General features: G+C 40.8%; 1 protein-coding gene across 4 annotated transcripts in view; it reads right to left on the bottom strand.

The window, feature by feature from the left end:
- CDKL5 (cyclin dependent kinase like 5) overlaps window positions 1–13,120 on the bottom strand; it is a 250,077-nt gene that overhangs the window by 156,619 nt on the left and 80,338 nt on the right. The window lies entirely within an intron of this gene.

Below are 13,120 nucleotides of genomic sequence, written 5' to 3'. Positions count from 1 at the left end.
AAATAAGCAAATGGATACTCAGGTATTTAAATAGAAAAACGTATTGCTTTTCACTGGAAGGTGAGATTGGAAATGATTTTGCTTTCGCCCTCACCTTCCCTTATGGAGTTTCTTACACTGAGCCTGTATCATTCTGGGGAAGAAGCTATTCTTATTTTTAGCAAAAATTACCTTCCCCCATATCCCACTTCCCATACCATGTGGCATCTCTACCCTCTGCCCACAGTGTGTCAGAAGGCACCACCATGCTCTCCCAACACCAGGTTCAAAGCCTCAGCTTATTCTGAGGCAGTTACCTTTGTCCGGACACTTACCCAGGTGGCTGTCAAGGCTTATCCAGCCACATTGCTCCTTGGCAGTGGTTTCCTTTCATTTCCCAAGGCTACTCCTCCCCTAATTTACTTCACCACTTCCAATTATCTTTTAGTTTTAATTCACCGTATAAAAGTCTGTCAGCTCACTCTTCCTAAAGCAAGCCCCCTGAAGGTCCCTTCCTTAACTGAAATGGTTCCCTGGGGGGCCCCTACATACTCCTACTCTAGTATTCAAGGTCTCTATTGTAATCCTGTCTTTTTGTTCTCATCACTGCTTTTCTTAAACCCTACTCTTCAAGCGAAGGGCAACTGACTTTTCTCTGACCAAGCAAGTGTAGACCAGTGGTTCTCAAACTTCAGCACATCATAACCACCTGGAGGGCTTGTTAAAACCCAGATTTCTGGGATCAACTCCCAGAGTTTCTGGTTCAGTAGGTCTGGAGTGGTGCCCCAAAATTTGCATTTCTAACAGGTTTCCAGGTGATGCTGATGCTGATGGTCTGGGACCACACTCTGAGAACCACGTGGTATAGATTATATTGATACTTTCCTGCTCCATGACTCCATCAAGCAATTCCCTTCCCCAGGCATACACAACCACCACAGCTGACATTCTTTCATTGATTGACTTCATACAGCAACCCCTCTACCTGAAGTCATATATGAGTGTCTTCCCCTCTCTGCAACCCAAAGAGGATGTGATATGCTGTGATACAGAAGCCCCACAGCCCTTTATTTGTAATTCTAGTGACAATATATTTGGTTTTGTAGCATTATATGCGTCTCCATATCAATTAGACTAGGATTATGGGAGACTTATTGGCCTTTGGATATGGAGATGCCTAGAATAGAACTTTGCAGGTACCAAGAACTCAGTTTGATAAATATCGTATATTAATGCATATATGTGGAATCTAGAAAAATGGTACAGATGAACTGGGTTGCAAGGCAGAAATAGAGACACAGATGTAGAGAAAAACGTATGGACACTAAGGCGGGGAAAGCAGACGGGGAGGCGCAGGGGTCATGCTGGGATGAATTGGGAGATTGGGATTGACATATATACACTAATATGTATGAAACTGATAACTAATAAAAACAAACAAAAAAAGAGCTCAGTTTGAAACTTGCTGAATTTAACTAGTAGCATTTCAAATGGGTCTTGTTTTTCATTCTACTACACACTTCACACTGTAAGCCCTCAAACAGTAGCTAATGATATCAATGACATGCAAAGAACACAAGTTCCCATGGCAAAAGGCAACAGGAACACAGCACTCAACACAGTCAAGTTACAAAGGCAGGAACCAAAAGGAAGAGGAGGGTGAAGGAGAAAGAAGGGAGATGAAGGAGGAAGAAGGAAGAAAATCCTGCTATTTGCAACAACTTGGATGAAACTGAAGGGCATTATGCTAAGTGAAATAAACACTGTATGCTATCACTTATATGTGAAATCTTAAAAAGGAAGGAGGAAGAAGAAAAAAGAAGGCTAAAGCCTGGGAGGAAATCCAGTAGCTGTACTTTCTAGGCCTCTTCCCCTTGGGGGTGAGCAAGCAGCCTATGGAAAAGGACTGTAATAGGTCTGTGTTACAGTAGCACCCAGCACAGAGAAGGGTTTGACATACATAGTCTCGATAGTACCAGACTGTGTCTCTCTCTGCCCCACCAGTATTCTAACAACAAGGGATAGGATCTGTAATATTTGTATTTCCAGCACCTACACAGTGCTCAGAATGTAATACACCCTCAATATTTGTTTTTTTAATTGGCATGAGAGTGGAAAGAATGGTGTGGCTATGAATAACACTTTGAGGACAGAAGCAGCAGAACTTGCTAACCAGAATGTGGAATTAAAGGAAGAACTCTAGTACTATGAACAGAAAAAGGAAAGTCTGGAAGAGGGGCTGAGTTTGGGGAAAGAAGTTTAAAAGAAAGATATGTGGCACTTACTACTCACCAAACTATATACTAGATACTTTAAGAACTGCAAAGATGCAAATTGCTCTCAGAAGCTACAGTCCAGTAGAGGGAATGTATGTATACAACTATAGTGGAAAAAAAAGAGAGAGAGAGAGAAATGCTGTAAAAGGGACACTTATGAAGTGTTGTGGATGTGCAGAAGAGAGAAAAGCATATTTCCAGAAGCGCAGGGTTAGGGTTAAAACAATAAAGCATTACCGCAAGGACAGAAAGAGGAAGGCGGCCAAAGGTAGAATGTTAAAGAAAACACAGATACTGAAGAGGGAGGAGACTAAAAATGGGAATAGGAAGACTGGGAGTGTGTGACAGAAGAAGGAAAGACAGTTTGAAGGAGATCCAGACTATCAAATGCCATAAAGTAGTAAATACGTGCCAAAAAGCCCTAATTGTTGTTACCATCCACAGCCCAGTTCAGGTTCTACCTACTCTCAAACTGCTCAGATTCCTCCAGGCTCCAATTAATTTTGCCTCTCCATAAATTACCATTGTGCTATTAGGATACACGTGCACAGACAAGAACCATGTATTATTATTTTTTAATTGAAGTATAGTTGATTCCCAATGTTGTGTTAGTTTCTGGTGTACAATAAAGTGATTTGGTTATACATATATATAACAGTTTGCATTTGCTAATCCCAAACTCCCAATCCATCCCACCCCCATGGCACCCACAAGTTTGTTCTCTATGTCTATGAGTCTGTTTCTGTTTCACAGATAGATTCATTTGTGTCATATTTTAGATTCCACATATAAGTGATATCATATAGTATTTGTCTCTCTGACTTACTTCACTTAGTATGATAATCTCTAGGTCCATCCATGTTGCTGCAAATGGCATTATTTCATTCTTTTTTATGGCTGAGTAGTATTCCATCGTGTATGTGTGTGTGTATATATATATATATATATATATATATATATACATAAACACACCACATCTTCTTTATCCATTCATCTGTTGATGGACATTCGGTTGTTTCCATGTCTTGGCTATTGTAAATAGCGCTGCTATGAACATAGGTGTGCATGTATCTTTTTGAGTTATAGTTTTGTCCAGATATATGCCCAGAAGTAGGATTGCTGAATCATATGGTAATTCTATTTTTAGTTTTTTAAAGAACCTCCATACAGTTCTCCACAGTGGCTGCACCAACTTACATTCCCCCCAACAGTGCAGGAGGGTTCCCTTTTCTCCACATCCTCTCCAGCAAGAACCATGTATTCTTAAACTCAGTACCTTTGTGGACATAACACAGTATCTTGGACATATAGAATATAATACACTCAACTGAATATAACTATACTAAAATCTCTTCCGGACTTTATTTATAGATAATGATGGCTTACTTTCTATGGCACATCAGTGAAAACCACATCTCAGGGAGATTGGGTTGTATCATCTGTTTAAATGGCCACAACTTCTCTTTTATTCAATTTGTTGGGCACCAACTATGGATCAGACATGCTGTACAGAAGCTCCTTACAGGAAGAGCTTATAGAAGAGAACAGGTAGGTGAATTAACCACATATGAGAAATGCAAAAACGTATATGTGAGGGCTTCCCTGGTGGTGCAGTGGTTGAGAGTCCGCCTGCCCGATGCAGGGGGCATGGGTTCGTGCCCCGGTCCGGGAAGATCCCACGTGCCACGGAGCGGCTGGGCCCGTGAGCCATGGCCGCTGAGCCTGCGCGTCCGGAGCCTGTGCTCCGCAACGGGAGAGGCCATGACAGTGAGAGGCCCGCGTACCGTGAGAAAAAAAAAAAAAAAAAAGGTATATGTGAGGTGTTTTACAGGCCCAGAAGAGGTAGAAACTACCTATGTCTGGGAAAGGGGGGAAACTACTTGGGGAAGAGGCTTCACGGCAATCTTATTTGAACAGAGTGATTTTCTCCAAGCACTCTTGAGTAATTCAGTTATCTCTGTTATATTGTAAAAAAAAAAAAAAAAAAAAGCATGATATTGATGGAAAATGGTCTTTCTGAAAAGTATGAAAGGTACTACAAAAGTTCATTTGCTCTGTGCACTCAAGCTCTATTGGCCTCCAGCATGTCACTTAACAGACCTAACAGTTACCAACTCCTCATTACCTTTGTAAAACAGACCAGCTGATGCCTACAGTACAAAATGTTTCTGGCTAATAGGTAACTGTTTTAGTTCAGCTTCACACTTCTGCTCACTTAAATTGAGCTGCATGCCTGGCATCCAGAAGTCACTTGCATTTCTTCCCCAAAACTACTGATATTTGTCCACTCCTCTTGTGGTAACCATGATATGGTTTTCAACTAAACAGTATATAAGCCAATTAAAAGAAGGTTATAGTTCTGTGAAAATTAGGTTGGATGCTATGGCAAGATTCAATAAAAATGATGTCACTTTAAAAATGTGGCTGTCAAATTAGATCTGAGTTAGATAATATTAAAAGGAGGAAAGTATCTGCTAAAATCTATAATCCTGCACTAAATGGTTTCATAAATTGTCTAAATTATTGCTCCACTTTCAAGAAATCAAAACTGGACCTACTGCACAGACAGGACGGATTCCTACAAGAGAGATGACACAGAACTTCAGTCAGCTGACCCATACTCAAAATAAAGCCTTGGCCCTACATCAAAATATTGGCAAGGAAACATGCTTTATGGCAAAATATTTCTGTTGTATGTGCATTCTTATCACTCAGAACTTTAATAATTTTAAAAATTAACTTTCCAATAATTGACTTCAATCCACCAAATAAGGGGGTTCCCACCAGAAACACCTTGCCAACACTTACTAAAGTCTCTGTACAAAGGCCACCTCTTTCAGAAAACCCCAGGAGTATTAACTGCCTCTTCAAAATAGCCTCAACTGGTGCTAGACTGCTATTGGTTTGAACCTCAAACCACTTTTAAAAACCAAATTCGTTATGGATAATGAAAATTCTATTAACATTTTTTCTTTTGATCTTGATGTTCAGAAAGTAAAACTAAATGACCTCAGTAAATTACTGCAGAGATAAATCTTACAAAGATAACATATGAGAGAAATGGTAGTTGTCCAAAAGGATCCGTGAAAATTCAAGGTAAACAATTTAAGGAAAGATAACATTTCTACCTTGGTGGAGGAGAAATAAGTAAGAAATAAGTCAATGTATTTGAAAACAAAGAGGAAAATATAAATATGAACCAATATTAACAAAAATCCAAGTATCACAAATGCTAGACTGGTTCTGAAAAGGAGAATGATATTTGCAACTCAATTTTAACATTAATGAAACATCAACTATGTAATCACCCAATGCCACGTTTTGTTATGTATAAAGGAGTCATTCAGGGACTTCCCTGGTGGTCCAGTGGTAAAGAATCCGCCTTCCAATGCAGGGGATGTGGGTTCAATCCCTGGTCTGGGAACTAAGATCCCACATGCCGTGGGGCAACTAAGTCCACGTGCCACAGCATGCCACAACTACTGAGCTCGCATGCCTCAACTAGAGAGCCCGCATGCCACAAACTACAGAGCCCACGCACTCTGGAGCCCACGTGCCACAACTACAGAGCCCACGTGCCACAACTACAGAGCCCACGTGCCCTGGAGCCCACGCGCCAAAACCAGAGAAGAGAAAACCCACATGCCACAACTAGAGAGAAACCTGAGCATCGCAACTAGAGAGAAGCCCACGCACCACAACTAAGAGCCCACCCGCCACAACAAAAAGATCCCTCATGCCACAACTAAGACCCAGTGCAGCCAAATAAATAAATAGATAAAAATTTGAAAAATAAAGGAATCATTCATGAAACCAGGAAGTACATATCATAGTCTTCATTCTTAAAGTAGTGTTAAATTAATGAAACAAGGAGGCTACTAGACTGAGATGGCTCTAATGCCTTGGTGGCCTCTGTAGGCAAAACCTAAGCCTGTAAATGCCTCAAGTTTATGAAATCGAAACCTAGGGACAGCCAATCACAAACAGCCAACTAGGCTTTAAGCTATAGGCAATCAAATAATTTCCTTCCTTTGCCACCACACCTTCTCTGTATAAAACTTTTCCCTGGCTCCTGTCAGCCAAGGACTCCTAATACTCCCTGCTTGGCACTGTCCAGTTCAAATTGATTTTTTCTCTCAAAAATTTTAACATGCCTCAGTTTATGTTTTAACAGCATCTTACAATTCAATTGTGAAAACCCAAATTAATACATGAAAACTCTGTGCCCGGACATAAGGGTAATATAGGTGTTCAATAAACTTACTGGTTTCATTAAGAGTTAAACATTTCAAGATCCTAGTTAATACATCAAGACAACAGGGCAAGATCAACTGATTCAGATGCATGATTACCAAATGAACTATACTGATCACAGTGGCTATAAATGTTCAAAGAAAAGAGTGCTTGTTTTAGAGTGGGGAGGTTGTGTTTCACACAAGAAAGAGGATTTGAACTAGGTCTAGAAAAATGGGTGGGGTTACAGTTAACTGAGCAAGAGGGGTGGGCATTTCCAGCAAAACTGGACTAAAAACACTTGAGGATTACTATGAATGATGATAGTAATATTGTATAACTTGCAAAGTGCTCTTATGTTTACCACTTCAGTGACTGGGTATCGCAACAATGCAGTGAATTAATTCACATCCCAGAGATTCATACACTTGAAATGCGATAGAAAAAGATATCTGGTCAAAACTCCACATTCTAAAAGAGAAGAAACCTGGGTACAGTTAGATTCCATAGGTTTTTTAATGCAAAGCTAAGAAACTTGGATTTCAATCTGTAAACACTGGGAACTTATACAAGTCTTATTACACATTTTTTTTTTTAAACAGGGACTTAATGAAAAAACTACTTGAGTTAGAATATTGGCAAACACAAGTCAAGGAAAATGGAACATTCATCATCCATTTATTCATTCATTCCACAAATGTTTACTGAATAAGTACTCTATGCCAGGGGTCCCCAAGCCCCTGGTCCACGGCCTGTTAGGAACTGGGCCGCACAGCAGGAGGTGCGTGGCGGGCAAGCGAGCGAAGCCGCCCCCCATCGCTTGCATTACACATTACCACCTCAACCATCCCCCGCATCTGAACCATCCCCCCCATCACTCACATTACCGCCTGAACCATCCCCCCACCCCGCCCATGGAAAAATTGTCTTCCACGAAACTGGTCCCTGGTGCCAAAAAGGTTGTGGACCACTGCTCTATGCCAGTCACTATACCAGATGTTAGCAATACAGTAGTGAACAAAACAGACCGGGCCCTGCTCTCATAGAGTTTGAAATTATAAAGAGAAGCAAAAAATTCCAGTAGAACAAAATATTTCAAATAAAATCTGGTGGCCTACCGGGTTTTCAAATGTGATAAAACAATAACAACAGTTAAAATAAACAGCACTTTTGTGCTAAGCACTGATCTGCTAGCAGCTTTATTTACATTAATTTGTTTCATCCTCACAAGAACCCTTTATGGTCCTTTACTACCAGAAACTTCATTTTACCAATAAGGAGACTAAGAACCAGTAAATGGCAGAACTGGATGAAACCCAGGCAGTCAAGCTCCAGAATCCCCACACTTAGCCATTATGCTACATCCTTAACAGATAAGCCACAGGGCTTAAAACCATGCTTTTGGAGCACGTCCATACATTGGCACGATGCTAAGTATTTTTATATACGTTATCACATTTAATCCTAATACTTTTAAAAGATAAGAAAACAGTTCCAAAGTCATTAGTACCTTGTCCTTGGTCACACAGCTAGGAAGTATCAAGGCCAGAATCAAACCAAGGATTTTTCCAACCCCCAAAGGCATATTTTTACCTATGACATTATTTTACAAGACAATAGTTGTCTGTAAGCCTCGCTGAATGCATCCTAAGAAGAAAAATGGAGTGGGAAAACCAAAAATGCGATGAACAGGTCTACCCATGAAATTTGTAAAAATAAATGAATTTAGCAAGCTTAAGACTAAATGGAGTGTTCAAATCGAAAAGCAATAAATGCTGGAGCGGGTGTGGAGAAAAGGGAACCCTCCTGCACTGTATATGGGAATGTAAATTGCTACAGCCACTATGGAGAACAGTATGGAGGTTCCTTAAAAAACTAAAAATAGAACTACCACATGACCCAGCAATCCCACTACTGGGCATATACACTGAGAAAACCATAATTCAAAAAGAGTCATGTACCACAACGTTCACTGCAGCACTGTTTACCATAGCCAGGACATGGAAGCAACCTAAGTGTCCATCGACAGGTGAAGGGATAAAGAAGATGTGGCACGTATATACAATGGAGTATTTATTACTCAGCCATAAAACGAAACGAAATTTAGTTATTTGTAGTGAGGTGGATGAACCTAGAGTCTGTCATACAGAGTGAAGTAAGTCAGAAAGAGAAAAACAAATACCATGTGCTAACACATATATATGGAATCTAAAAAAAAAAAAAATGGTTCTGATGAACCTAGGGGCAGGACACGAATAAAGATGCAGACGTAGAGAATGGACTTGAGGACACGGGGAGGGGGAAGGGTAAGCTGGGACGAAGTGAGAGAGTAGCACTGACATACATACACTACCAAATGTAAAATAGCTAGCTAGTGGGAAGCAGCTGCATAGCACAGGGAGATCAGCTCAGTGCTTTGTGATCCCCTAGAGGGGTGGGATAGGGAGGGTGGGAGGGAGACGCAAGAGGGAGGGGATATGGGCATACATGTATACATATAGCTGATTCACTTTGTTATACAGCAGAAACTAACACAACATTGTAAAGCAATTATACTCCAATAAAGATGTCAAATAAATAAATGGAGTGTTCCATGTGCACAGTGAAGAAGATGCGTGTGTTAACACTACTCTGCAGTAAGTCCATGGATGTCCCACCACCAATCCTTTCCAGGGTCTTATCATTTTTACTAAGAACCCTTATTTCACTATCTAAGCCAACCAACTACAGAAAGCTAAATACACAGCAAACTCTGACATGTTAATCACTTATTCCATTAAAGTTTGTATATTTGCTAGTTCATCCATTAAAAACTGTCCCCCTCAAATCTCCAGAGCCTAACTATAATTGCTAATTTTTCCTTCTTTACTAGAGATTATATGAAAAACCTGACTGTTAACAGCAGAGTCATCCTTAGAGTACAACGAATTGGGCCATTTACCCTAGCCCCAAACCTTGGGAAGCCCCTTGGAGCTGTTACAGGAACCAGAAAGGTGGTCTTGCAAAGAATCAGCACCAGGACAAAAAATTAAATTGGAAAAAAATAAAATCAGATCAGCACAGAATCTCCACTTGAGCCTTTTTTCATTATGACTAAAACAGAGTAGCATTTGTCTTCCAACTTGCAATGTCTTGCGTACCAACCATTGAATTTTAAAGCTTATTTAACCACTTTCACAGCATAAAATATAAAAGGGGAAAAGTAAAACAGTAAGAAGCAGAGATGCGATTTAGGAGTGGGCTTAACATATCATTTAATAAAAGACGATTCATTCATTCAACAAATATTTATTCAGCACTTACTGAGGCTGGAAATACAGTCGTTAGCATTCTTCTACATCCCAACATATCCTATTTTTACCCCAGCCAGAAGCTGGGCAGAACACCCTTCAGGGCCCCCACGTATAAAATGGAGCTAATAACTATTCTCCCAGAAATGTAATGGATTAAACGTGGCACACCAACCTTTCAAGTGTTCTGTGCTCAAATAAAATAACACAGTTTAAAGACCAAAAGGTTTTTGGAATACCATGGTTTAAAAACAAGAAAAAGGGCTTCCCTGGTGGTGCAGTGGTTGGGAGTCCGCCTGCCGAGGCAGGGGATGCGGGTTCGTGCCCCGGAGCGGCTGGCCCCGTGAGCCATGGCCGCTGGGCCTGCGTGTCTGGAGCCTGTGCTCCGCAACGGGAGGGGCCGCAACGGTGAGAGGCCCGCGTACCGCTAAAAAAAAAAAAAAAATTCGGGAATTCCCTGGCGGTCCAGTGGTTAGGACGCTGCGCTTTCACTGCGGAGGGAGCAGGTTCAATCCCTGATCGGGGAACTAAGATCACAAGCCACGTGGTGTGGCCAAAAATTAAAATGAAAATTTAAAAAAAAGGACATTCTTTGCCATGATGTCTACAACAGAGAAAAATGAGAAACCACATGTAGTATAAGGCACTGTAGTTCTGCTTTAAAATGGCTAACCAGACACATGCGTTTACCTTTCCTCCCACACTAAAACCCCCTGAAATAGGCAAAAGAAATATAAAAATAAACCCAGAGCAGCCCTGAGAATATAGGAGGGCTCACAGCAGACAGATCTCTGAGGAATTCCAAGGAGCTATGAAGCAGGTTGAGATCGGGACTAAGAAAAGAAATGGCTTAATAGTAAACCACATAACTGAAGAGCTGTGAAACACCTCTACCTGTGCCCACTCCCCACCTTCTTTCAGTAGGACTGATGCCAGCATTTACCCAGTCCTGGCTCTCCAAAATGATAGTTCAGACAAGGAATACTCCTCAGTAACACTGAGGCCAGAGAAGTAGGGAAAGATGTCAATTAACTGCAGCTTCCATGAGGAATAGGGAGTCCCACCAACCTGAGAGCTAGCAACCCACACAGTCTGCAGTAGACACTGCGTTCCACAGAAAGGAGACAGCACAAGCAAAGATACCAAGTTTGAAACAATTTTATGGAGAACTCTACATGCTGGAGAGCGCAGTGTTTGAGGCAAACAAGAAAAGGACGTGCGGCTGGAGAGGTAGGCAGGCAGAGAACACACCAAGGAGAGCCTGATGAGCCAGATAAAAGGAGATCAGACTTTCTCCTAACTTTCTCCTCTTGTCAGCAACAGAGCACCACTGCAGGCTTTCAAGCAGATCAGTTTCATAATCAAAATCACGTTTTATATCATACTAGCAACTGTAGATAATATATTTGAGTTGGATAAGACCCAACTATCCACCTTAGGAGCCTCGGTGGATGGTGGAACCATTAACAGAGTTTTGTTTTGTTTTTTTAATTAAGGAGGAAGAGCAAGTTTGAGGAAAGTATGCTGTACTTCATATTAGACATCCTGAGTATAAGGTTCCTGTAGAATAGTCAGGTGTAGCTTTCCAGCAGGTTATTAAGAATGAGTCTGAAGGCATATAGTGAAAAAACAGGAAAGAATTTAGAAATTTAGAAATACATCTGCATGTAAGTAGAACTGAAACTGTGGGTGTAATTGAGACAATGACCTAGGATAATACTTGGCCAAGAAGTCAAGCCCAGGTAACAGTAGTGTGTAAGGAGTAAGTGGATCGAGACAAGCCCACAGAGAATGCAGAGAAAAAAGTGTAAGAGAAAGACATGGAGAACAAGGATGCAAAGGAAACACACTGCTTCAAGGAGACAGTGACTAACAGTGTCAGGTGCAACAGAAATGTCAAGTAAAATTAGGATTGAATGAATCCACTAGATGCAACAAACAAGACGTTACGGGAGATCTCAGCAAAAACAGTTTAAGTAATGTGAGACTGGGAAGTCAGAGATCGAGCTGAAGTGTGAGAAGTGGATGAGAAATGGATAGAGTATGTATAGACCACACCCAGATGTTTACAGAAGAAGGGGAAGAGAGGTTAGGTAGCTAAGAGAGGAGTGGACAACTGGTTCAGGGAAGGTTTTCTAGGACGAGAACCTTAGGAATAAGATAATGGGCAGAGAAAAATTTAAAAATCAAAAGGGAGACTCTGAGAGTCTATCCGCAACAGTGAGAGGCCCGTGTACCGCAAAAAAAAAAAAAAAGCAGGATAACTAAAAACAAATCCACATCTAGAGGTATCGCAAAGAAACCGCAAAAAGTCAAAAACAAGGAAAAAATCTTAAAGGTAGCCCAAAAGAAAAGATAATTACTTACCTACAAAGAAATTATACCTGAACTGACTAAAGGCTTCTCATTAACAAACAAAACTTGTCAAAAGACAAGAGAATAACATTATCAATTGTCAACATAAATTCTGTACCCAGCTCAACAATCATTCAAGAGAAAAAGTGAAGTAAAGACACTTTCAGAAACACAAAGACCATGTTTACTACTAATAGGCCTTTAGTGAAAGAACTACTTAAGAACATTCTTTATAAAGAAGAAAACTAAACCCAAAAGGAAGAAATGGGGTGAATAAAGAATGGTGAGCAAAGAAAATTGAAAACATATTGATGAGTAAATATTCACTATTTTACAAACTTAAGGTGGTTTCAACAAGGCAAAGCCAAAGCATAAATAACTAACATGGAAGAGGGGATAAGGGTTAAAAAGTAAGCCATTCTAAAATCTCTGTCTTATTTGGGAGGATAGGAATAATAATTAAGCTTTGACTTAGTTAAATGTGCATGTTAAAATTTTAAGGGTAACCAAACTTCTGTCTTCCGTCCTGGAATAAGAAAGCTAGAAGGAACAGAGCTGCCCGCCCTTACAATGTACTAATTTCAAATTCATGTCTTTCTTGAAAGCCATCAGAGAACAACCAACTGGCTCAAAATCTTCGGAGAGAAAGGGCCTGCAAGGAGAGAGACAACCTTGTGCTCACCTAGGGTAGACTGTAAGTGGCCACTGACAAGAGGAGTTCAGCTAGAATAAAAAGCAAATTGATAAAAGCCCGATGTGGCTTGCTGAAGGAACAGTGTGAAACCAATGGAGGTCACAGAAACTGGGGAGACCCCAGCCTTCTGCAGGATCTTCCTTCACCAACGCCACCAACCACTCACAGAAAGAGCCCTGAGGAGTGCCCACTGCGATGCAGACTTGAGGGAAGGGAACTGCAGCAGTGTCTCAGGAGCAAGATGTTCACCCAGATCCTTCCCTCCCACCTACACTAGGGAAGAAAAACCTTTA

The sequence above is a fragment of the Stenella coeruleoalba genome (assembly GCF_951394435.1).
Source record: "Stenella coeruleoalba genome assembly, chromosome: X".
NCBI lineage: Eukaryota > Metazoa > Chordata > Mammalia > Artiodactyla > Delphinidae > Stenella > Stenella coeruleoalba.
The sequence above is the reverse complement of the archived record's forward strand: the minus strand, read 5'-3'. Positions and strand labels throughout refer to the sequence as shown.